The 10,836-nt window shown below is 42.5% G+C and overlaps 1 pseudogene; it reads left to right on the plus strand.

Annotated features, from left to right (window-relative positions):
- The first annotated feature begins 1,122 nt into the window (after window positions 1-1,122).
- Window positions 1,123-4,307, plus strand: LOC144762448 (uncharacterized; annotated as a pseudogene).
- Window positions 4,308-10,836: the final 6,529 nt, after the last annotated feature.

Raw genomic sequence — 10,836 nt, forward strand, 5'->3', positions numbered from 1 at the left:
TGGGTGTTTTTTTTTGCGTGTGGCAGTAGTACTTTGGAATCATTTCAAATCTACCTAGCATTGAGGTATCAGTTTGTTCTTTACAAATTAAAGGAGCTCAATCGCCGACCACTTCAACATAACCACAAACTGACAGCAGCATTCTTGCCTTCGCCATGTTGTTTGTACATGCCTGATGGGAGAGTGTGCTTTACTGTCATATTTATCAGGCTGTCTGATCTAGTTAACACAAAGGCTACCTTTGGTGAAATACCATTTAAAATCCAGATAATTCATTGGATAACGAGCTCTGCTAGCAATGGCCTGAGCCGGCTTTGTGTAACCCTCTCCGTCGGTTGTTAAGGAATGAGGCTTCAGCACACAGCTTTAGAAAAATATTCCCCCCCCCCCCCTCATGTGAATAGTGTTGTCATTGTCAGAAGGAACCCAGTACACAGATCCTTCATTTTGTTCTCTGCTGTCACAAGTGCTATGTGTTCAGAGGACAAATATCAGGCTGCGTCTTTTGACAAAGTTCTGTCTAGTGACAAAATATTTGCTTATACCTTTACCATGTGGATTGGTGTTCAAAAAATTCCTAAACTTCGAAGTTTAAACATAATAGAAAAGTGGACTAGTTGAGGATCTTGTTCTGGTGGTACTGGCAAAGAACATGTCAAAACAACAGAGGAAAGAAAAGGGCTGCCATGAAAATGACCTCAGGCACTCAGTTGTGCACACAAGCATGTGCAAAAAGGGTTGATGGCCTCTTAACAGCCGGGCCTTATTGTATACTAGGGATTTATAGGTAGGTTTAATCCCCCTACATATAATCTACTAGGGAGTATTAGGGTAGGTCATGCCAAATATAAGTGCACCTTTTTATATAGTTTACCCTAATGCATGTGTGTTTATTTGAATTTTCAACTTAACACTAAGCCTGATTAGACGGAGCCTTTAAGACTTCTTCGGCTTTATTGAAGTCCTTCTATTCCACCATGGCCAGGGTGCATGAGGGGGCAGTCCAGTGAGTGAGAGTAAAGTAAGCACATGATACGTTTTATTTTCTTCATTGAATATGGTATGAATCTACATATAAAATGTGTTGGGTATTGTCCAGAGTACTTTAGGGGAAAAAACGAAATGTCTGATTATGAGACAGGTGAAGGTGCTGCAGAAGAATTCTTCACATCGGATAGCGGGGTATATTCGAATGCAACATCTACCTTGCAGGCAAACTCCTTGCAAGAGCCACCCAAGAAACGAACAAAAAAGTGTTTTGTGAAGTACAGACCAGAATGGGAACTTTCACACCACAACATCCGGAAGGTGTCAGAAGATGTGTACGAGGCCAGGTGCAACCTCTGCAATAAAGACTTTTCCATTGCCCATGGAGGAGAGTAATATCAAAACCCATGCGGCAGGAGCACAGCCTAAGAAAAATACCCAAATATGGCCACAATTTCATCTTACCTGCAACCCAGCTTCCAGCCAGAAGTATCCAAAGTCATTGCTTGCTTCATCATAAAGTGACGTAGGTTTTATGTAATTCTTGTACACTCTTCTTGCTTTGTCACACTCTAAGACTCTCAAACTGAATAGGCAAGCCATCTAACAATTTTCTGTTGCTTTCTTTAAATGTGCAGCAGTGTTTATTAAGTCAGATTGCCTTTACCGTGCTTTTTTTCCACTCTGTTTAGATTAAAAGCACATTATGATTGCTTTTGAGTTACCAGCTGGCACTTTACTTTAAATTTGCAGTTCTAAGTCCCAGTGTGGCCACTATTTCCTTCACCCATGGAGATTTTCTTTGCGTGCTTATACCCTTGTGTTTTTTTTTCTTCATTTTATGTCATGCTGCAGAGGTGACTCAGTTGTACCATGCTGTGAAGCATCACATTTCCTACCACTCCCTGGATTGTGGCATCAAGCTAAGCAAAGTAATGTATCCCGACTCATTTATTGGGATGAAAGCATCCTGTGGCCGCACAAAGGCTTTGAGAATCTCTATGAATGTGCTTGCACCTCTATTGTTACGGCAAGCACACAAAGACTTAAAAGATGGATATTTTTCCATTTGCAGTGATGCCTCAAACAAAGGTAACATTAAACTCTACCCCCTTTTGTTGCTGCACTCTAATTTCACCTCCGGTGTGGCCTACACTCTGCTGGATTTTTATGAGGATGCCACAGGGCCTGCTACAGCTATTGCTCAGCAGATGTATCCGGATGTACTGAAAAATTTCCGGCCAATTTCTTTACTACCAGCCCTGGCCAAAATACTCGAAGCTCATCTTAACCACCATCTGTCCCTATATCTGGAGAGGGAGAATCTTTTAGATATTTCCCAGCATGGGTTCCGGGCGACCCATAGCACAGAAACGGCCCTCACGATGGTAGTCAATAACATCAGAACGGAAGTTGACAAAGGTCGAACCGCTCTGCTTGTGTTGCTTGACCTAACAGCAGCGTTCGACACCCTGTCCCCTTCAATCCTGGTTGACAGGTTGAGGTCGATAGGGGTTGAGGACAACGCTCTGAACCTCCTTTCCTCTTTTCTTCACCAGAGATGGCAAAGAGTAAAACTGGGAATATTTCTATCTCCCTCCCAGGCGGTGCAATGTGGGGTCCCACAGGGTTCGGCTCTTAGCCCTGTATTATTTAACATCTATCTGACCCCTCTTGCTAAAATTATAAGATCTTTTGGGTATCAAGTACTCTCATATGCCGATGATACTCAGATAATTGTCTCCACTTCCCGACCGACACAAGACTCTGCTCCTAAATTTAGAGCATGTATGGAAGAGGTATCAGTATGGATGATACGTAATCATCTTAAACTAAACGGAGAGAAGACTGCGATCTTGGTTTTTGGTGGGAGCCACGAAGTGTGGAATGAGGATTGGTGGCCTGTCTCTCTAGGGGAATGTCCCCAACCTGCACAGGCAGCCAGGAATTTAGGTGTCATAATTGACCCGGCCCTTTCATTTGACCGTCAGGTCAATAAAACAGTGGCCACATACTGTACCATTATTCGAACTCTAAAAAAGATCGCCTCCTGTCTGTCCCCGGAGGCACGTAAACAGTCAATGGTCGCCCTGGTATCTTCCAGGCTCGACTACTGTAACGCGCTGTATGGTGGTATTAATACTAAACTGAGTCAGCGACTTCAGGTGGTTCAAAACGCCGTCGCTAGGCTGGTTCTTAATCTGCCTAGGCGCTCATCTGCCACCAAGGCGAGAAAAGAACTTCATTGGCTGCCTATACAGGCCAAAATTTCTTTTAAACTCCTCTGTCTTGCCCACAGGGCGGTTTTTGGACCAGGGTCTGAAGGGATCAAATCCCTAGTTAGCCCATATATCCCCAACAGACCACTTCGCTCATCCACTAAAAACTTCCTTACCGTCCCGAGATTCAACAAGGTGAGATGGGGTGGAAGAGCGGTCTCCTTCCTGGTGCCCAAACTATGGAATACCCTACCGTCTGAACTCTCTAGCCAACCCTCACTGGTGGTTTTTCGTAAACTTTTGAAGACATGGCTTTTTTCCCTGGCGTATTAATTAATTAATTATGACTACATCACCTTCTCTCTTTGTTATGATTTTCTGTCTGTTACCTGCGCCTTGATGCCCTTTGGGGTTAAGTTTTTGCGCATTATAAGACTCACATTCATTCATTCATTCATTCAGATCACAACAAAATTAAATAGCATGGGTTCAAAATGGAGCACATCACTGCATATGTGGGTACAATGCACGTATCAACTATGGACGACCACAGACGACCTCATTCTGTGTTCTGTTCCAGCTCTTGAAGGAAACAAATGAAGACATTCTGCCTGCAAACTGGTCTGCCCATATCCTGCATGACTGATTTTCAATGGATGTAGAATCCTTTATTCTAAAAGTCTACAGCCTTCCCTCTTCTTTCGCAAAAAAAACAGCAGAGTTGAAAGAGTTTTACTCTTTTGTGGACCTAGAGAAGCAGCCTTTGTTTCGGCATGTCCCAACACAGTGGCTCACGTTGTTCCCAGCCATTGCACGACTGTTAAAGTGCTGGACAGCACTAAAATCCTATTTACTATCCTTTGGGACAGAAAAAACACCCAGAGCAATATGGGATTTTCTAGGACTTGAAAGTGAGGAGGCCACTATGCCACAATGTGAGGTTTACCTTTTTTTGTGTACGACATTTTGGTCATTTTCAACACGTGTATCCTGCAGCTGGATAAAGATGAACTGAGCGCCCCGGATGTACAAGGTATCTTCAGGATATTGAGGAACAACTTAACGGACAGAGTGGGAAATCTGTTCTTTGGTTTTCCATGACTGAGTTGAGCGCAAGCATGAAGATTGATTTTTTGAAATGTCTGGAGTGCTCCTTAAAGTACTTAGAAAAATGGTTTGATTTTTCAGAGAGCCATTATTTGTCAGCAATAGAACCATGCTGCTTAAAAGAAACTCTTACTTTCCAGTACCTCTGCAATGCTGCCCATGTAGTTAACTTGACCCGGTACCTGGAACTGCAACATTTATTTAATGAGTACAGTATAATTATTACTATTTTGCGAGCTTTGGTAGGCACCAACTTGCCATGTGTGCAGAAAAAGCTGAATGCTTTGTCAAAGTTGCCTTGTGATGTTCATAGCATAAGAAAAATAATATCATTTATACTTAGCCTGTCGGGAAGTAATGCACTTACTGACTGGATTTCTTCTCAGTTGAAGTTCACCTGGACTGACACACGAAATAGGTGTGATGTGGATCTTGTCAAGGCAGAATTGCAGATACAGGTGAACATGAAACATTTGTGTGCTGACTTCTACCAATTAGCTCTTAGGAAAAAAGAACTTCTGAAGTGTGCTAGTTCAGAGAAAAAGTATCATTTCAAGCACTAGCACTAAAAGTAATATTACCGGGCTCAAAATCCTATTATTTCCGAGGTCAAATTTTGCCTGGTGTGCTGTACTTCTTTTTAACCTAAAATACATTTATTTTGTCTTGTAGTTATGTTTGTTGTCTATTTACCTACATACTATTGCACAACCTAATGTGTAGTGTCTGTAAAACCTGCTCTTTGACCTGAATTTTTGTCCTGAATTCTGACCCTTACCACTGAATTTTACACTCATCCTGAATTCACACCCATTCCAGTTGGTTACCCTACATAAGAGGTTGTGTTAATGTTTGTACTACTGTGTGTTTCATTATGTATGTATCTCTAACTCATCTCTCTGCTGCGGATTGTGCCCATTTCTTTGAACACATCTCTCTCCACTGGTCACGGAGACCCTTTATTAGGACAAATCTCTGCTGCTGTGAGTTATTTTTTTCTTTGACATCTCTCTCTGCTACTAACTGTGCCAATTTGACACCTCTCCCTGCTGCTGACAACATTTCGTTGAACACATCTCTCCCTGCACCTCACGCTAGTTTGTTTGAACACATCTCTTTGCTACTCACAATGTCCATTTCTTTAAACACATTTCCACTGCTCAATGTGCCTATTTATTTGAACACATCCCCCCTCCGCTGCTCACAGGGCCGGTTTCTATGTACACATCTCTCCCTGCTGTGCATAATTCCAGCTTCTTTTCAATGAGACGGCAGCTGAATGGCAAATAAAGATGCCATGGAAGGGAAGTCACTATCCAAACTCCCAGCCTAGGAGGTACGGATATTGCAAGACACTGACATTCACACCAAAATGTGAAGAATTCACCAGCCGATAGCTTACAGCCAGCAGCAGATGCGCATGAAATCTGTCACACCAGCCTTTTCACATAAAAATGTGCAGCACCATATCAAATCTTTAACATGCCAAGCCTTAGTATAAACAGAAACAGTAATGAAACTGCAGGAGCACTTCCTCCACAGCTGTAAAATACAATATAAACCCAAATGCTCTCCTTTGTAGAAGTGAGACCAGCCCTCTTTAGATGAAAGGATCTGCAGACTTAACTCGGGTGTTTCTAAAGGAGCCACACATGGTCTGCAGTCTGTAGCATAGTCAGTAAAAATGTAGTGTCAACTACTATAACAACTATTACAAGTCACAAACAATAGTTAAGTAGTAGGAAATATTAGTTCTGGTGATGCAGAAAAGAACATGCAGAATGAAATGGAATGTGCCATGAAAACAACTGCAGTGATCTCCCGAAAATAAACAGCTTGTATAATAAGTCACAAGTGAAGACTGTCCCGGTGTCAATGTGTGCCAGCCAGTGTTATGTACACAGGAGAGGGGGAAAGCTCTGGATGGCCTGGCAGCCGCCAAGAAAACAAGCAGCCGAAGTGAACCAGGTGGCAGACATAATCAAGAATCCTGCTCACCGCTAGCCCTCTCCTGTGGCAATCCAGATCGCTGTGACGCCTGCAAAGAGCAGGCCTGATTCTGTGCAATCCCGAGCTCTTTGATGCCTGCACACTGCTGGCCTGCTCCATGAACGGAGCAAATGGAGAGACAGGAGGAAGTGAAGTACAAAAGGGCAATATAAGACCATGAAGAGAGCAAGTGACTACGTAAAACAAGCACTCACCGGCTGAACTGCACGTCGGGACTGCATGCCCGTCCCTGCTTGCTCCCGCAGCAATACTCATGGGAATGAACTTCCCAGAAAAGGTGGACATGCACCCACCATTAACCATTTGCAGACTCCGGTTTTCAAATGACACCCAAAAGCCTATCCACAGCGTGGAAGGAGCCAGACTCCACAAACTAGAGATAACTGATCACCTACAGTGCAAGCGCTGTTTAGGCACGACCCAAAAAAGGGCAAACTTCAATCGCCAGAGTGTTAAAGGCCAATATCCTTATTGGACTCTGTGGTTAAGCTGGTGGGGAGAGGGGTGCTGGAACGCCTTTTTAGACTGGGTTAGGGAGACTGACATTTTGTTGAAGATCCAAGATAGGTTCAGTGAGAGCCTTGGCATGATGGAACAATGCCATAATTTGCACCTGCTGATCAGCAAATAATCCATCATCAAGCAGGGCCTCGTCTGCCTGGACTTTACAGACATTTACTGCACCTTTGACAGAGTGGTGAGCTCGAGGGTGAATCGGTTCAGTTTCTGAGAGTCCTACATTATGACTTCTCAGCATCAGTTAAGTTTGGCCCCTTAGGAGAGAGGGCAGATTGTTTTAAGATAGAGTGAGGGGTACACCAGGGGTATGTTCTAGCCCCATTGCTGTTACCTCTGTATATTACCGGCCTAGGTACTACTCTGTCTGCTAAGGTTTGACACCACCTCCAATGGTAGAAAAAGGTCCCTATCCTACTATATGCGAATGACTCAGACTTACTCTTGAGAACTCCTAACTACCTTAACATTTTGTTTTAAGAATTTGGCACCTTTATGGGCTCTCATGGTTTGCCCACCAATCAAAGTAAAACATGTATAATGGCAAGTACTCCCAAGCAAACCAAGATGCGGGCTGACTCACTACAAGGTCATCTCGAGACTCTCACTCAGGATTTCTCCTATATGGGTGTCGTATTTGATGTGAAGGGGAACTGGGATCTTTGCACTGCTAAAGGCTACCAGCAATTCGTTAGCTTGGGAGGATAGGTTTTCAATCTTGTAGTAGTATTGGTAAAAAAAAAAACAGTGGCCCCATTTTTGGAGATTTATAGAAGAAAGTGTCTCCCCATCTTAATTAACCCTGGGCGTAGTACTTCGCTATGCCCACGGAGTGGGCGTAGTGTTGCCTACTTCGCCATTTACAAAGTAGGCGTAGCAGGCAACACTACGTCCACTCCGTGGGCGTAGCGAAGTTGCCCGCCACCCGCCTCCCTCCCGCCCTCCCTAAATACTTAAATAACATTTTAAAAAAGAATAAAAACCACTTACCTTATCAGCTGCGTCTCCGGGGCTTGCCCTCGTAATCGCGCCGCCGTCTCGGACACTAATGCGCATGCGCATTAGTATCCAAGATGGCGGCGCGATTACGAGAGCGAGCCCCGGAGACGCAGCGGACAAGGTAAGTGGTTTTTATTCTTTTTTAAAATGTTATTTAAGTATTTAGGGAGGGCGGGAGGGAGGCGGGTAGTATTTAGGGAGGGCGGGAGGGAGGCGGGTGGCGCGTAGTGGGGCTACGCGAAGTGAGTAGGTGGACGTAGTTTCTTGCGTAGCCCCACTACGCCTACTACGCCCAGGGTTAATCTTAATGTATGGGCCAGGTATCTGGGGCTATATTGATTTAAATTTCTTCCAGGGGGAAGAAAACAGTGTTAAGGAGACTACTTTTTTCTCAAAAGGACGTCAGGGAAGTGAACTAGGGGAAACTGTACCACCTTAGCAAATGAGAAAAAGTAAGTTATTCTTATTTTTTCAGTTACATTTTGACCAAAAAGAATTATATGTGTAAAGTATAAAACTGTATGGGTGGATGTACCTGAATTGCCATTATTATGAGGACTGGCTACTGAGGTACAATGTGTGACTAAAGTGTGTATATAATGGGAGAAACAAAGAATGAAATGATTAGCAAAAAATATATAGCAATATCCTATCTGTATTAAGTAGTTTGAATTGCCAATGTATTTTTAGGAATGAGTAATTATCAAGTGTAATTTATACTATTTGTTTTTAATGATATATCCTGATGAAGGTGGTGAGAACCAAATCTAAACCCACCAAGACACTGTCAGCAGAAATTTGTGAATTTTTGTTAAATATGAATATGCAAAAAGATTGTGTTTCGGGATATCAGATTTATGTAAAAAAATATTTTTATGATTGGTAAACTTTTTTTAATATGTAATATGATGTTTTTATTATGTTTAATGAGAAAGTGATTTTATGTAGGCTTAAATGTTAGAACTGTACTTATGGAAGGAGGAATAATTTTATACGAACATTTATTTATTAATTTATTCATGTAGCGCACAAATACCCAAAGGTGTCTCGGCGCTGAAAGACAGTAATACAGAGCAGTTGGAGTGATTAATTACTGGTTGAAGAGCCACGTTTTTACTAACTTCCTAAACGTAAGAAGAGAAGGACTAGCCCTGATATAAAGGGGTAGGGTGTTCCACAATTTTGCCGTGGCAACGGAGAAACATCTGTCTCCCCATGATGATTTCTTTGTACGTTGGACAGTTAGAAGGCGGGCTGAGGATGAACCGAGTAATCTATTGGGAGTTTAACGGCATAAAGATCTTCTTAGGAACTCAGGTCCAGAGTTGTTAATTGCCCTGTATGCAATACAGAGTGCCCTGAATTTAATGTGGTTCCTGATCGGCAACCAATGAAGCTGGCGTATTACCGGGGAAACAGATTTAAACTTGGGCGTGCCCGTCAGTATTCTGGCTGCTGAGTTTTGAATTAACTGCAACTTATTCAAAACTTTTTCCTGAGCATTTAAGAAAAGGCCATTGCAATAGTCGATCTTAGATAAGACCAGTGTGCACATAAGGGTTTTTCCTGCGCTCAAAAGAAGAAGTTTCCTGATCATTTTGAGAGTGAAAAAAGATGAAGACACCACAGCATTTGCATGGTGTGAAAATGAAAGCTTATCATCAAACATCACTCCCAAATTCCTAACCTTGGTGACAGGAAGCGGGGGGGATCCCATCTCAGTTGGCCACCAAGTTGGGGACCAGCTGGGAACTAAACTACCGAAAGTCATTATTTCTGTTTTATATGAGTTCAACTTCAGGCAGTTACATGACATCCAGAGACTGATGTCTCACATCCCTTCTTGAAATGTGCTGCCATTTCTACTCCGTCATTATGGACTGCCAGTACAAGTTGGGTGTCATCGGCATAGGAGGTTAACCCCATCCCATAGGTTTTGATGATACTGGCCAAGTCCGACACATAGATATTGAATAAGGTCGGACTTAGGGAAGAGCCCAGGGGCACTCCACATGGCAGGGAGAAGACTGGAGATTGGAATTCACCCAATTTAACAGACTTTGTACGGTTTGCAAGAAATGAAGTTAGTAAAGCCCTGACCTTTCACTTGATGCCAATGGCAGAGACACGGTCGATCAAGATGGCATGATCGACCATGTCAAAGCTGTGGACAGATCCAATAGAATAAGGACAGCCGCTCCACCATTATCGAGGATCATCCTGATCTCGTCCGAGTTAATGAGGGCTGTCTCTGTCCCATGCCCCTTCCAAATTGAGTTTCATCGAGCAGATTATTATTGTCGACGAATTGGGCTAATTGCCTGTTCATTATCTTTTCAATGATTTTTGATGGGAAAGGGAGACATGCTATAGGTCTATAATGTTTTGGGTTCTAACGGATAGAGATTGTATTTCTTGAGTAAGAACTAGAGAGAAATATTTTTGTTTTAGGCTATTATCACCCTGCCCCTTTCGGCATATAATGGTGACTCTCCCTTTTTGTGGGATTACTTATCACAGAATCACTTCTAACAACATCATTGACATATTATTGTACTTATTGATATATTATTTGGTTTGAATTATTTTATACGTGGATTTGATATTGGTACACACCAAAATCCTCACCAAGAATAATAATTTTCCTCTGTACAGGGTTTTTTGTGTTGACTGGTTTCACATAACATCCAATCATTTAAAAATACAGCATTTCTCGGTCTTCCCATTATTACCCTTCCCTCTCATTTGTGGTTGACCAATTTCAACCTAATTTTACTGCAGTACATAGTGGCTTTCCCGTGAAATTTAACAGTAGACATTACACATGATGTAAATGCCACAAATGGATCTTAATGTAGAGCACACATTTCTTTATTTATGGTTTCAAAAGATTTAAAGCACATACGCTTACAATAGCGTCTTCATAGCTTTATGCATCACATCTCCATTCTCACACAACAGAGCAATAAAAGTTGTACAGATAGCCAAGTGTCCCTAT

This window comes from Lissotriton helveticus, chromosome 6, assembly GCF_964261635.1.
Source record: "Lissotriton helveticus chromosome 6, aLisHel1.1, whole genome shotgun sequence".
NCBI lineage: Eukaryota > Metazoa > Chordata > Amphibia > Caudata > Salamandridae > Lissotriton > Lissotriton helveticus.